The sequence below is a fragment of the Carassius gibelio genome, chromosome B12 (assembly GCF_023724105.1).
Source record: "Carassius gibelio isolate Cgi1373 ecotype wild population from Czech Republic chromosome B12, carGib1.2-hapl.c, whole genome shotgun sequence".
In the NCBI taxonomy this organism is placed as follows: domain Eukaryota; kingdom Metazoa; phylum Chordata; class Actinopteri; order Cypriniformes; family Cyprinidae; genus Carassius; species Carassius gibelio.
The window spans coordinates 9,051,601-9,064,647 of NC_068407.1; the positions used below are offsets into that span (position 1 = coordinate 9,051,601).

At 34.7% G+C, this 13,047-nt stretch overlaps 1 protein-coding gene across 1 annotated transcript in view; it reads right to left on the reverse strand.

Annotated features, from left to right (window-relative positions):
* Window positions 1–1,237: 1,237 nt before the first annotated feature.
* Window positions 1,238–13,047, reverse strand: part of LOC127969581 (urotensin-2 receptor) — a 29,931-nt gene continuing 18,121 nt past the window's right edge. The window contains exon 3 of the mRNA XM_052571648.1: window positions 1,238–3,827. The gene's annotated coding sequence lies outside the window, so the exon portion shown is untranslated. The remainder of the gene's footprint in view (window positions 3,828–13,047) is intronic.

A 13,047-nucleotide genomic window follows, 5' to 3' on the forward strand; every position in this document is an offset into this window, starting at 1 on the left:
CCATGAGCATGAGCATTTCAGGAAAGGAGGAAAGGAATAAAGAAGGGGTCTTATAAGGATCCCAAGCAAAACAATTGTGTCAATTACTGCATGCATAATTGGTTAATATACATATAGATGCAAAGTGCATTTACTGAAAAATGAAAAATACTTATTTCTGTGCAGGCTTCCTGCTTCCCTCTTTATTTTTGTGCTATTTGGCCACTCTGCACTGCAATTCTTTTGTGGTTGATGCATTTCACGGGTGACTTAACCTTATCATAATTGGAAAACGATAGCTTCAGATTTCAAATGTAAAGCTCCCACACAGGTTCCACAGAGTTTATACCGCAATTATTTTTTTCTTCTAAGAAAATGATATGACATTGCATACTTACATCAGCATTAGAAAACCAAATGGGCATAGTCAATACTTTAACTGGAAACATCTTACGGCCATGGAAACATAAGATTCCTAGAATTAGACACATTTAATTGCTTTTCATTGTTATTAATATGATACCAATTTCAGACCCTTTAAAAAGATATGTTATGGATGCATGATTCGTTTTTAGATGTTACATACAGTAGGCATACTCTGTGTTATATATATCTGTGTTATTTATGTGTTATTCATCTTTTAAAGATGAAAAGAGTGATAGATTTAAAAAAAAATCTATAACCATCTAAAAAAGTATACTATACTATATACTATATATTATTATATATTATATATTATACTATATATTATTAATTGTATTGTTTTTAACATGGATTTTGGCCAAACAGGTTTTCAGTTTGAATCATCAGTGCAAAACTGAGACTTTAATATGAAAACTGGCACTCCACGTTTCTTCTTACTAACTTAATAATTAATGAAATGACTGCTAATATTACTGTAAATCACATTAGTGGATAAAACAGCAATATTTCCAATGTGCTGTCCATTGGCTGGCTTTTAAATGAAACCTCTCCATGATTCTGATGACAACATCTGCTGAAACATCTGTCTCCTCTGAAATCTGAAGTTCACTGCAGCAATAACATTTTCAAAACAAAAGCTTTTAATTTGGCTCTGCCTTTTAAAAGCATGGATATCTTTTGTACTTTAATGACCGCAAACTACCAGTCCAGCATGACTGAATTATATTTCAGTATGTTCAAAGACCTAACAGTCAATTACTGCCTTCCTTAAACAGCTTTTTTACCACAAAAAATTAAATAAAAATAAATAAGTAAAAATGTAAAATGAGTAATAATTAAGTACTGCTGCTGTTTATGGAACATGTTTATTGGGTGCATGTAAGGTACATTGCTCAGCAAGCATCACTGGGTCTTATAAATAAACTACAGTGAGAAATGATGCAGTTGCACATAGACTAAATAGTGCGAAATGTAGAAAAACAGTATCACCACATCACAATAGCAAAACAAAGACACAAAGAAAAAACATATTGTTGAAATATCTGTGTGGTCTCAACCAAACCTCTTCAAAAATATATATATATATTTTTGCATTTATCCTTTGCATTCTCAATTGCCTCTGGTTGTTTGTTTTTGAACACTAAATAATCTTCCCGAAAGAATGTCCACTACAAAGTTTATATTAGAAATAAATTAATTTCTTACACAGCAGTCAAAAATGTGTACTGTTTTAGTCATTTGGAACGAACTTATTCTACCTTGATGTACAAAATGCATCTGAGCTATGAATTTACTTGCTCTGTGGAAAGCATCTCCCTCTGATTTACTGATTTATTTGTGTGTGTCATGTTGCAATATGTGCAAAAATGTTTTTTTTTCTTTGTTTTTGTCTTTTATATATATTTCATATAATACACATTTTACTACACCTGATCTTTGATTGCCTTTAGCTTTTGTGTAAACAGAGATGTAGGTAAAAATTTAAATAATATGTAGCTTTTATATTTACAACAAGCAATCTGCAATAATAATAGTAATAATAATATAAAATACAACACGGACGTTAAGTACATGGTAACACTTTACAATAATCTGTCAACATTAGATAATGCATTGGTATCATGAGCTAACAATGAACAGTATTTTTACAGCATTTATTAATATAGTGGGATGTTAAATTTTAACAAGTTGCAATGTAATGACAACTATATGTCAATATTTTATATAATTAAAATAGCATTCATCTAGATTAATAAATACATTTGTTTATCATTAGTTTATGATAGTTAATGCATCTCTAATGCAAATTGTGAAACACTTTTAACAAATTGACCCTTATTATAATGTATCACCAAGGATATATATGAGCTCTCTGTACCAAAACAAAATAGGCATTCCTCAGATTCAACAAACCAAAGCAACATACATACTTTGGGCAGTACTTTCCTGTTTATCTTTTGTGTAAAAGAAAGTCCGACAAAAATAAGAGCCATTTCATCATTGTGCATTAAGATAATTCATCTGTTCCTTTGGAGTCATGAAGTTAAAGTTTCTAAGTTGGTAAGTTTCACCCTGCAGTGCACATTTCGTGCACATTGTGTGTATCCTGTATCTGTACGGACCTTCCATATGGATGGGTACTGACCTGTCAGTATGGAAAGTATAAATGTCTAACTCATTAGAAGTCAAAGCCAAGCATCTTCTGCATTGTTGTTTGAAGAAACAGCTCTCAGGTCAGGCTGAGGTCAACGTAAACCCTCTAGTCTTGTCTGCCTCAAGGAAATAGGATGGAGGAGACAGAATCCTCACTGATCAGAGACAATCCATTTGACAGGCCCAGGAAATGGAATACAGCATTCTGAAAAATAATAGGGTACTCAGAAGTCCTTCCTCCAGTGTTCTGGGAGACTTCCTATGGCTGCATTGCCACTTATTACCCTACAGTCGTGGCCAAAAGTATTAGCAGCGACACAAATGTTGTGTTTTGCTAAATTGACTACTTAAGCTGTTATGGTGTTCATTCATATAGTTTCTACAAGTATTGGCATTGACATAATCTACAAGCAATGTGAATGAACACCACAACAGCTTAAGTAACGCGTTTTGCAAAACATAAAATTTGTGTCACTGCCAAAACTTTTGGCCATGACTGTAAAAAAAAAAGATAATCAAATTACCAAAGACAAATCAAATAGAATAGCTTCATGTAAAACGTGGCCCTTGAGATCAAATAGAGCAAGACTCTTTCATAAAATTTGAGAGATACAGATTTGCAAGAGTTATGTTCGGGAAGGATTCAGATAGCTACTATTGCAGTTATTTGAAGGAAATGATGGTAGCACTTTATTTTACAGTCCTGTTCCTCATGTACATACTATGTACTTATTATAGTAATTACAATAACTATGTAATAACTAGGTACTAACCCTGAACATACCCCTAAACCTAACCCTACCCCTTGTAGTTACCTTGTGTTACCAGAACTTTTTTAGATAAATACTGTAAAATAAAGTGCAACCGAAATCACTATCATCAAGGTGAGTCCCTTGGAAAAGAGGAGATGAAATATTGCCCTGTCTCGAAATTTGGTCCTTGATGAGGAAGTTTGATAGATTTTCAAAAAAATAAAATAATAATAATAATAATAATAATAATACAAAAATATCCCCTGTTCACAGTCATAACAGCCAAGACTTTGAGAAAACCGATGAACTGGGAATTGGTTTTTCCCTCTTAAAAAAAAAAAAGAGTCATCGAAAAATGCATCAACAGGTGAGATGGAGATGACTCCTCATGCAGTGACTTGCTTTTCTTCTCTTCCCCGCTGTACTCCTCCTTTGCTCTCCTTCTTCTGTTTGGAGGAGGAAAATACCAGCCTTCTTGGCTTGCTTTGCTCCTGTCTTGCCCCAGACCGTCATCTATCCCTGTAATGGCAGCAAAACAACCAGTTAAAGTATGTGGAGCTGATTTGGCAGATAAACTTACTCTTCGTCTGTCAGTTCGTGCTAACCCAGACCACTCTCCCATATGGTCAGATTTTGAACAGAAGGGAAAGAGAACAGTATGTGACTGAGCAAACTCTTCCCTCTGTGTGGAACTGATTAAGAAGTGCATGGAGGCCAAGACTCCTGCTTTATCTAGCTTTCATTTTCCTATTTTACCTATTACGGTAGTGCTCGATTACTAGAATGTACCGCCTACAGGTTGGGATCCATAAAAATGGGTGGTTTATAGATTCTGGCCTCCACTACAGTGAAAAAAGGTATTATTTGTTTCACTTTTTATTTGTTTCTTGCTTTTAGAGACCTGGCACTATAATGGTGTTTCCCAATCGGCAAACTGTTTTAAACTGATTTACTTCTCAAGAGCGAAAATCTTCTGTTTTTTATCAATTATTCCTTCCAAAGCATTTATTTTGTTCTCCAGAGGCATTAAGATGACATTTGTAGTTTGTAGGTTTTCTCTTAAAAATATCTTTCCTTATAATAAAATAAAACTGCATTTAAATAAAATCTCCAAGTAGTTCTAAAAAATAAGTACTAAGATACTATTCCATTTCTTTGGTGTTCATATCGTCCCCTCACATTTCATAACCTAACACATTCAGTCCAGTGCCACGGCTTTGTTTGCATATGAATCTGAGAATAATGTGGAATCAAACTCCTACGTGTCGCGACCGCAGGCTTGTCCCATTGCCCAGGGAGGTGCTGACACACACAGCAGCTGGTGCATTTTGTGTCTTGTCATGACAGGTCAAAATCTGCCACAACCCTTAAAGCTATCTGAAGGTGAGATACAGGCCTGTGCTTTAAATAACACAGTAATAATAGAATGGTCTATTCGGCTGCTTCAGAGGTTTGATGACCTAGTGAAATTTTGGTTTGACTGTGTTCAGTCATGAAGGTCATTTGAGTAATATAATATAAAACATTCAACCACTTTATTACCTTTTTGCCATGAACCTACACAGGAATATTGATTTTAGAGCTGTAGCAAAGCAAGCAATAATGCAGATTTCAGATTATTTGCACATTGATACACATTATGCAACAGTTAGTCCCAGTCTTCGAATTTGATTTTGCAGAATGAAGTTCCACAACTGCTTCTGTTACTGCTACAGAAAGACAAACAGTGAGTGACTTTCTGTAAGATGCACTGATACACCAATAGGCGGCAACAAGTTTTTGAATGAGCCTGTCCTCCAACAAAAAACGACCATATAGGTCGTTTGTGAAAGCAGCTTATTACAACCTATATTTACATTTTAAAGTTAAGTGCCCTCTAGCAAATGTAAAAATAATGACAATATCGTATTGTGTCTGTTGTCATGAAATGATGTATAATGTCATTACCAATCAAAATTTTTAAATGGAATGTGTGGACTTTTGACACCGATCACAGTAATTTGTACATATTTTACTAGGTGGCTTTAATTACTCGAATGACCTCACCTAACCCCACACCTAAACCTACCCCTCACAGAAATCATGCAAAATTATTATTTATAGAGCATATACATTTTATGAGCAGATGCGTTCTTTGGGATCGAACCCATGATTGCATGGTTACACATAGTCGTATAATGCAATACTCTACCAACTGAGCTACACGAAACCCACATTATATCGCAAATAAAAGAGTTCAAAAACATTAATATGAAAATGTCCTGTTGCCAATAGGGGCACAATTGTAGTATATGCTCTGATGGGTCGTATTTCAGGGATTTGGACAAACGACCAATACGAGCGTATTGGTTGGAGGACAGGTTGTTTTTAAGTCATTCATCCAATCAATTCAATCAAAAACATTGATTAATTTAGAAACAAAATGTGTAAATAGCTTTATTAATGAGTCAATCAATCTTTCATTGAAATGGTTCATTTAAAACAGATTAATTCAGGTAAGAAACAGGTGACTGGCTTAATGCGTGAGTGATTGAAACATTTATTCAACCAATTTGTTCAAACACTGTAAACATTCAAAATCGCATACTCGCAGAGTAGGTAAGGCATACTTATTTAGAAGTAATTACTTTTTAGTGACCTTGGATAGTACAGTGTCCATCAAATGCATACTTCATAATCTCACCAGAAATGTCTGTTTTATGAATACTTAATTGGGCATACTACTCTGTTTACATAATGTTTAACCAATTGTGGATATAGCAACTAATTAATTGAGAAAAGAACCCCGCTATTGTGTGTTGCTCATATTCATAACAGCTGATTTTCCATCGGCTTAGTTTGGAAGTGTTTTCATTCACGGAATCAGTCTAGAAAAAAATATTGTGTCTGAAATTTAATGCCCTCATTATTAACTTAAATTTTATGGAACTGTTGAAGTGCAAAAGCAGTAGGCCTATAATGTACAGAGATATTGGCATCTCTATGAACATCAGCACTCCAAAGTCTCGAAAGCATGTTCTATTGCTTAAATAAAAACAAAGAAAACGTGAAGTGAATGATACTATCCCTTAATCAGAGAGGTTTGTGGCTATACTGTATGTGCAGCTGTCAGTTGCTATTCAGGCTATTTCTTTGGGCAATGAGAGAGTCACCAAAGCCCTCATCCGAGGAATTATCACAGTGGGATTTCAGCAAGGTGACATCTGCTGGACAGACCAGCTGCGGGCAGCCCAACCGATAACAGATTAGCGCACAGATTGTTTACACTGCATTCGATTTCCAACTGTTTGAATTACATTAGCTGTGCAACGGGCTTCCCAAAAATCTCTGAGGTCCCACCAACTAAAATTACAGATGGTCCAAAATTCTGAATGTTTTGCTCTTAAAACCTATAATAAATTGCACATCTGACACTAACCATTCTGTGGATATTTCTGAGCAAATTCATACAGCAGACTTGTTCTCCATTAGTTCTTGTTTAGATTTTCCAAAATAGACTTCTCTCCTGGTGTGCGCAATAAGCGACCGTTCTCCGGAATAGGCAAGAACAGGAAGACAACATCATTATATGCCAGCAGTCTTTAGAAATGAGCCCAAAATAAATGAAGCTTGTGCTCATTATGAACAGAATGACTTTGCATCAGGGCCAGAAGATCAGGGGCTGAGCAGCCAGGCAGAGCAGCCTACAAACTCCTTACTGTGATTACTAGGAAATAATGAAGAAATGTCATCACAGGGTGAAAGAAAGAACGGGAAATCCTATAAATTAGATTTAGTCAAGCACCAAGCATAATCTTGACTGTTAGCACCTATACTAGCATTGTATGGGTGATGCCCTGAATTCTGAGTACATTCTGCTTGGACAAAATGGAACTCCTTGAGGTCAGTTGGCATTTTGTATGGTCCTTTCACACTACTCAAAGTCAATCCAATCATTTGCGAAAATACAATGCAGAAAGAAAATGTGGAAAAAGTTTTTGACATTCTCTTATTCCAGGAGCATAGCTCACACACCACTCTGTGTCTGTTCTTGGGCTTTGGTTGAAGTAGTGATTATTTTTAGGAGCAGTGGCAATTGACATAAATTCTGCTAAACTTGCTCCAGCCTTTAAAGAATTCAATACCTGTTTAACTCCATACTGTTTATACATCACAGTACCCTAAGTTTTTTTTTTTTTTACTTAGTATGTCTAATTATTTATAAGGCATGTTTGACCCAACTTACTATATATTTCCGTTCTGGCCCAGTGGCCTTATTTCAAAGGATCTATGGAGATAAGAGATCCCTGTTATGATTTAGATCATAGATCCCACTCTTTAGGCGTTTGAAGAGCCTTTGAACTTTTTTTTTCATCATCAAAAGAAGTTCTAAAGAAAAGTACTTTTAAAATCTGTTTAAAATCATGTATTTCCACATTGGAATTGAATCGTAGCAGTAGAAAAATAAAAGCAGTTTCATTTTGCATGCAATAGGTTTAAAAACAGACAAACTTTTGTTACCATTGTCTGACTTATCTACTTTTCAAATGACCCAGAATGCTCTGTGGCTTTATTTCTTATCTGTCCTCCCTGTTCCTCTCTGTGCTTTGTACATATTTGTACATATTTATAGGTCACAAAGTGCTCTGTTTCTTTTTCAACATCAGCCCCATATAAAACTATTTATTGCCACATTGATTATTTTCTCAACAACAATGAAAAGCACTGGATGATTATAAAAAAAAATATATATATATATATATATATATATATATATATATATATATATATATATATATATATATATATATATATATATATATATATATGTATAAGAAAATTTGTTTTAGGGAGATATTTTTCCAAACGGTGGTGTTAGTCACCTAGGTTTTCTGTTTTCTCTCTTCTTGCCTGAAGGATAAGCCTGCTAGATTTATCTCTCATTTAACTGTTCAGAATTTGAGGCAATTCAAATAGGAATCTATGGAAAATAACAGGGAAAAATGCATAAAAACAGGTATTGTTTTTGTGATCTGATTGATGGACTAATGCATTACACTAGTAAATCTTTTGTGTTTTTTCTGACTTGATCAAGCTGTTGGGATATAGCGTTTGGCTGGCAGTGGAAAGCCATAATGCGGTACATTGTGATGTGGTCTGTGGAACGACCTGAAATGCTGTGTAAATCAGCGAGATGCAGACAGAAAGAGACAGGCTAGAAACTGAGGGAAGGGCAAACAGCCAGTGAGCACATAAGCAACAATCGAATGTCAACAGGTGCCATGATTCTCTCTCTCACTCTCATTCTCCTTATCAGCTGTGTTCCATCTATCGTGTGCCGGGCAAAGTAATCCTGGCTAGTACACCCCTACAGCACGCCAACTGAATCGTATTGCCAAAGCTTCCTCATCAGAGTGCTTTCATTTGCAGGTTAGAAAAGAGGGACTGTGTATAATGTGAGGAGGATTTCTAAATCAAGTCCTTGTGTTATGTGCGAGAGGATTTTTAAATAAAGTTACTGCCATTATTATAAGTATTATGATATGTGTTACACATCCTCCTGATATAGAGATGGCATGTGGGTGCAGTGTTCACTTATGTATGTCATGAAACCTGGTTTCCAGCATCACCTCCATCCCATTCTCATTTCAGTTAATCCCAGCAGATTTCAACCACTGTGCTTATCGGTGTACCGCAGGACACTCTACATTTTCCCCTGTCTTTGGGTTGCAGAGCTGAAGAGCACTGTGTGATTATGTGTGTTGAGACCCCTGTGGGATTATCTCGCTTAGTGACACTGTGTTTCAGTCACAATTCTTTTTCTAGTTACCATGCAAGCATGACATATCACAAGAGGGCTTTTACCCTGACAGCTTGAGATATGTATATATTGAGGTCTGAGTGAGCTCAAATTGGATGGGGTAGCTCCACATGGGCTGTAGAGAAGGGGACCTAACTATTACTTTAAGTCGGCACTAGAAGAAGGCAAACATGACCATTTAAATGTTTGGTGTCGATAAGGTGTTTTAATGTTTTTTAAATGTTTACAGTAAAAACAGTAGTGAAATATTATTACAATTTAAAATTAAGTATTTCTAAAGTTTCAAATGCCTATGTTCAGTTGGAATATATTCTAATTTAAATGGCAAAATAAAAATAAAAGATTTTCTGTATTTTAGATAACATGACCCTTCAGAAATCATTCTAATATATTGATTTTGGTGTTCAATAAATATGTTGTATCGTTATCAATGTTAAAAACTGCTGCATTGCATTCATTGATGAATAGAAAGTTTATTTAAATGTTACGTTTATTTAAATTATTAATCTTTTGCAACTTTATAAATCTTTCTGGTCACGTTTAATCAATTAAATGGGTCGTTGCTGAATATAAGTATTGATTTAGAAAAAAATATTGGCTAAAACTGATAAATAAAAAAACTGGGAGAGATTTGTAAGTAATTATAATCTCAATATGTTTAGTGACAGCAGCTAAAGGATTTACAGGTAACGTTTTAATGTTTTAAGGTAACATTTTATATCCTGGTTTAAAATTGTATTGAAATCGGCATTTAGTTTTGTTTAATTTGAAATGTTACATCCACTTGTAACTTATTTCACCTTTATGTAAAAAAAGAAAAAAAGAAAAAAAAAAAGAAAAAAAAGAAAAAAAAAGAAAAGAAAGAAAAACAATATGAATGACCAGATGGGGAGAGATGCAACAATACTTCCTAGAATGTTTTATCAAACTATTCTTTTCATTTTTTTAAACAAGGGGATTGCTTTTCAAGGACACTCTAGAGACTTTATTTTTGTTGTTGTTGCTGTTTTTTTTTTCTCTTCATGGAAAAACATCCACGAAAGTTCATGAATGGGTAAAGTAAAGCTCTGGATTGGGGGTCTCAACAGAAGTACTGATGATGGCTGGTTCATGGTTTCATACGAGCAGCAGCTAAAGCAGCGGGTGAATGGGAATATGTGTACACCCGTACCATAGTGTTCTCTTTTTAAGTAAACCCTGCAGTGAAGTCTCTTTCGCTGAGATCAGAGGAAGTTTTTTTTTTTTTTCCCCAGTTACCATTTCCTTAGTTGTTATGATGGTGACGCACGAAAACAGTAGCTCTTTGTTGTTTAAAAGGTGTGTGTGTGTGGGGGGGGGGGGGGGGGGGGGGGGTGCATTTCATGAATCTTGAAAAGAATTTGGTTTTAAGTGTTTTTGTTTTTCAGACTTCGCTATATGTCCTCTACCGATGATATGTGGAGGGTAAAGAAGTTCTTCTTTATATTTCAAATGGATGGTCAATATTGTACATCATGCATCAAACTAGTGAACCTGGGGCACTAATGTCTGATGCTTGTTTCTTCCCCTTTGTGACTCATTCACTCAATCAGCTCCATCTGTAGCGCTGTACATTGCACATATATACTATACACTCAGAAAGATACTAACATGCACCTATTCACAAAAATGCTGTATACGCAATAAACACTCCATTGTGTGCTGGACCACCAGGATATTGCACACCTTTTCAATAACATGCAGATTTTTCAAAACCAGCCCGCCTCAATTCACTCTATACAAAACTACTTTTTATTTTGCAGAGGTAATTAGAATCAGCAGCTGACATTTATCTGCTGTGGTTTTAATATGATGGACATTATATTTTACAGACTTGTATTTAATGTATTAAAGATGTGTATGAAGAAACACTAATCATAGCATCCAGCGAGTCAGTCACAAAGCTCCACTGAGACTGCCGTGGCAATTAGGCTGCTGTAGGTTGCCGAGGCTGAAAGGCAGGTCGCAAGTAGCTAAGCACATGGCATATTTGTCAGTGACAATTTACTCTGAGTCCATGTCTGAGGAAAAAATACCAGCTGACAGGGATACTCTTTAACTCATGCTTCATCCGAAATATTGCCGCCACATGTGTTTTGGGCACCTTTTCAGTTTTCATCTGTTTATTATTACTCTGAACATAGCCTAAACATCCTGTATACCTTTGCAAGGTTATTGATGGTAAGATAAGATTAAGATAAGATAAGATAAGATAAATGAATTACTGTAATCCATTTGCACTAATTTTCAATTATAACTGTCAGAACAACTACATTTCCAACCTAATTTAAACAGAACCTCATGACAGACTGCGTCTAGACTCACTAAGCCAGTTTTTGGCTTGACTGAGCAAACAATTGAGCCAAAAGCAGTTACCTTCTCTGGTAATTGCTATTTATGTGATTTGTGCATATTATTTTGGTTAGGAAGAAGGGAGAAAAAAATCTGGTATAAATCTCATAGTATATGGTGGGGTCCAAAAGTCTTTTAAAAAATCTGCAAAATCAATAAGAAATATTTGTTATTCTACACTTTTTTTTCCAGCCAGTAATTGAAAGTTTTATAGTTATGAAGTTTTTCATAAAATTGTTATAACAACATAATTTTAATATAATTTTAATATTATATAAAACATTGCAAATATATTTGTTTTATATAATATGATTTATTTTTTGTAAAATTAGAACAGTTTTTAATGAATACTTTTATCTAGCAAGAATACATTAAATTGTAAATATCCTTACATTCACTTTGGATCAATGATAAAAAAAAAAAAAAAAAGAAAAAAAAAAAAACACTTCATGGCTTCCACACAAATATTACGCGTCACAACTGTTTTCAACACTGATAATAATAATAATAATAAAGACATTTTTGGTTCATATTAGAGTGATTTTTGAAAGATCATGTGTAATGACCACAGAAAATTTAGCTGTTTTATCACATGAATAAATTACGTTTTAAAAATATATTAAAATAGAAAAAGTTGTTGTTGAAAAATGTTATTTTACATTATGACTGTTTTTACTATATAAGTCAAATAAATAATTGGGGAGTATAAAAGACTTCTTTCATGAACATTAAAAATCTTTCTGACCCCAAATTATACTGTCTTGCATCATCATTAAGCTACAAAAACACTATTAATAATACCCCAGCATGAACCTTTCTGGCTCATAATTCACTAAAACTGCGTAACACTCTGGAGTATAGTACTTACTATTGACTTGATAGTTAAATCACATAATTGTCAGCTGCAGTTCCTTTCACGTTCCCATCACAGTTTATTCCACAATCTTGTGCCATTTTATGTACTATTATTTTTCTTAAAGGAATTTAAAGAGTCATAGTTAGGTATAAAGTGTGATTGTGTGCTGGCATTGAGTATAAATTACCTGAATCTCATCGAAATTCAAGGTTTCAGCAGCTGAGCTCTCAAGCTCTGCTGAGCTACGGTCCCATATTTTATTTTATTTTGTTCTGGTTATGATTCTGCCTAACAGGAGCAGCAAAACTAGAAACACTGGGGCACACTTGCATTACTTACGTGCCATCCTTCAATAAGCAGGATAATGCCACATAGGGAACCATGCAAAACAAAGTCAGGGTTCAGTGACACAAGTGGAAAATAAGTTTCAACTGTATTTCAGAAAAAAAGACCCCTGGAGAAAACTCAGACCACATGAAGAGACCGAATTGTATAATTAAATACTGTTTGTATTTTGTCCAGGATCTATGACTGAATCACAAGTGGAAATAATTAAATCTTCAAGCAGCTTTGCAGATGTTTTTCTAACTAATATCAAGTTGTTTACTCCAATGTCACACACATGTAGCCATGAAGAACAACGTGTAAACACTGTTCACTTTTAGGAGAAACATTAATAATGTCATAACGTTGTCACGTTCTAGGTGTCCTTT